Source organism: Lithobates pipiens, unplaced genomic scaffold, assembly GCF_037356315.1.
Source record: "Lithobates pipiens isolate NorthernLeopardFrog02 unplaced genomic scaffold, aLitPip1_a1.2 Scaffold_23, whole genome shotgun sequence".
Taxonomy (NCBI): Eukaryota; Metazoa; Chordata; class Amphibia; order Anura; family Ranidae; genus Lithobates; species Lithobates pipiens.
This window is the reverse complement of record NW_027507785.1, coordinates 233,068,667-233,071,872: the sequence shown is the minus strand read 5'-3', so window position 1 is coordinate 233,071,872 and position 3,206 is coordinate 233,068,667. Positions and strand designations below refer to the sequence as shown.

The window sequence follows — 3,206 nt, the reverse complement described above, 5'->3', positions numbered from 1 at the left end:
CTGTGGCGTCGTCAAATTGAATCCTGGCAGGACCATACCATAAACTGAACGTTCAAGCCCTCAGGACCAAGAGCTCTGCCTGAATTTCTAAAATGTTAATAGGCAAGGCCTTTTCTGATCTGGGGCACTTCTCTTGGACAGTTGCCTCTTCCAGGACTGTTCCCCAACCTAAACAAAAAAGGTTGGCATATGTTGTTACCACTTCCCAGGTAACTTGACAAAGGATTTTCCCCTTAGATTTTTGGATATTAACCATAAACTGAGTCTCTGGCACACCCAGCCTACAGCACCTGGTATTTCCAGGTGGTCTCTCATTCGGATACTAACCAGGCCCAACCCTGCTTAGCCTCCAAGATCAGACAAGACCGGGTGCTATCAGGGTGATGTGGCCATAGGCATTGGAGTCAGACACATTGGGAATGTAGAGCTTGAACCCTTTGTTCCAAGCCGATAGGATACTGTTTTGCAGCAGTTTCCAGCTTTGTTAAATGTCCGGATAGATGGATGGCCACAACCGAAAGTGCGTTCCAGCGTTCCAAAGCTGGAAACCGATTAAAACCATTGGAAATACAGAGGTGCTGCTCCAAATCAGTTGTTGGAACACAGAGGCAAGCCTATTGTCACCCCCCCCGTCTGCTTTTATACTCCATCAGCTCTGCAAACCCCATGGACCGGATTGAGACATGGATGCATCCCTATTTCATTTACATGCCTAAATCTCTCTGACCTTTGTGAGTAGCCATTTGGCTGTATGTTTTTCATTTTAATAAATACTTTATCTTTTATACTGCACTTAGTCTGGCGCACCTTCTCCCTGTTCTTTGTGTTTTTGAATTCTTTAGAGAGCCCTGCTTCTTCTCTCAAGACTGTTGCTGCCGATGGTGCTTCCCATATATTATTACAAATGCTATTGTTATTGACATTTTAAAATACTCATACTCAAATAGAGGCTATACAGTGACTGATTTTTTGCGCCATCTGATCCCAAATATTTATCAACCCACAATACTGGACCTGTAAAAAGCACCCTGTCAGTAAAACTTTATGGCCTTAATACCAAAAGTACTGGATCCTGGGGTCCAGCTCTCTAAAAAGAGAAGCGTTACAGACAAAATCTTGTTTCTTCGGATACAAGGCCTGGGTACCATTCAATTCGGCATAAAGACACTTTGAATGGATCCGGCTGCATAGCTAGCCCCAGCAAGGAATGCTCCAGTGGAGCTCAGCACAGCACATCTTCACTCGTGACCAACACCTTAGACACTGGCAAAAAAACTGAGATACTGTCAGAGAATTAGTAGACCGGACTATGTGGACTGCACAGAGGAAACCAAACATGCATGTAAGATGAATAATGGTATTTATTAGGATAGGTGATAAATAAGTAAATACAGTGCACAAATAACACCCATAAACAACAAATAATATATACAAGCAAAGGGGCAATACCAGAATCTCAAACATTAGCCAGGCCAAGGTCATACACAGGGAGATCAGTAGACGGGGACAGGGAACAAAACAAGACAATGAGAGAATGGATGGATAGGACTGCAGGGCAGGGATGTAAGGTAACAGGTGTGACCGTATGGGGATCAGGACAGGGAGACAGGATCAGATACACCGGTAAGAGGTTCAGGTTCAGGAAACAGGCAACCAAGGTCAGGGCCAAAGGAAAGGGAAACCAAGGCAAGCACGTGAGGGCTTACCAGGTATTTATGAGACTGCCAGTAATTGTCCTCATGTAACACCTGAGCACAGGAAGTGTTGTCTGCTCCATACTGCCAGGATCAATCCGCTGGTGGACGCCAGTACTGCGCCCAATGATGACATAATACCAGCAGGGAAAGTCTCCCCTGATAGTTCCAAACTGCCAGGAGACACCTACTGGTGGACCTCAGTACTGCAAATGATGGCTTTTACCAGCGGACGGATCCTTTCCTGACAGAACCCCCCTCAAAGGAGCGGCCTCCGGATGCTCCAACTGGCTGAAGTTGTCCATAGTCTATGGCATCAAGCAGAACAATGGATGGGGGTATGTAACACTGGGCAAGAGGAGCTTTAGTTGCTTAGGGCAGGGCATCAGGTACATCAGGGCAAACAGCAGGCACATCAGAGCAAACCGCAGGCTCCGGGTCATCGAGCTGGACAGCAGGCATGGGTACTTCAAGCTGGGCAGCAGAGAGTGACACCTCAGGCTGGGCAGCAGGCTCTGGGTCGTCGGGCTGGGCGGCAGGCTCTGGGTCATCAGGCTGGGTGGCAGGCTCCGGGTCATCGGGCTGGGTGACAGGCGCTGGGACATTAGGCCGAACAGTGAACACCGTAAAGACTGGCTGGATCACAGGCACCGGCTCAGCAAGCTGAGTAAGGGCCCCGGCCCTCTGGGCTGGGTAACGGGCCCTGGTTCAACAAGCTGAACACCAGGCGCTGGTTCAGAAAGCTGAATAACATGTATCGGTTTAACAGACTGGGACACCAGAACAGGACACCGGGACCCCAGACCGGAACACCAGGACCCCAGACCGTGACACCGGGACCCCAGACCGGGACACCAATATCAAGACATCAGGCTGGAAGGCAGGCACCGAGACATCAGGTTGGAAGGCAGGCAAGGAGACATAAGGCTGGAAGGCAGGCAACGAGACATCAGGCTGGAAAGCGGGCACATCAGGAAGGCAGGGAAATTGGACTGGAAGGCAGGGAAATTGGACTGGAAGGCACTGGGATGTCAGGCTGGATAGCAGGCACTGGGACATCAGGCTGGGTAGCAGGCACTGGGACGTCAGGCTGGGTAGCAGGCACTGGGACATCAGGCTGGGTAGCAGGCACTGGGACGTCAGGCTGGGTAGCAGGCACTGGGACGTCAGGCTGGGTAGCAGGCACTGGGACGTCAGGCTGGGTAGCAGGCACTGGGACCTCAGAATTAGGTGGGTCAACAGTTTCAACTGGTGAGAAGGCAGACTGGGGCAGGTTGGTCGGTGTGGAGGCAGACTGGGTTACTGGCAGGATTGTGTGGGTTGGGAAGAACTTTTGTTTCTGCTTTGGTTTAGCTACTGCAGCTTTGTAGGTAACTGCAGGGCTGTAAGAAAAAGATGTAACTGGGCAAAAGGAAGACCAGGGAACAGTGGCTGGAAGAGGGTTTTGTGAGATTGTTACAGGTGGAGGAGAAGAGGCATGTGGATTGAAAGCAGGATAGGTGCAGTGAGTAG

At 50.2% G+C, this 3,206-nt stretch overlaps 1 pseudogene; it reads right to left on the bottom strand.

The window, feature by feature from the left end:
- Positions 1-278: 278 nt before the first annotated feature.
- LOC143928464 (5S ribosomal RNA) lies at positions 279-397 on the bottom strand (annotated as a pseudogene).
- Positions 398-3,206: the final 2,809 nt, after the last annotated feature.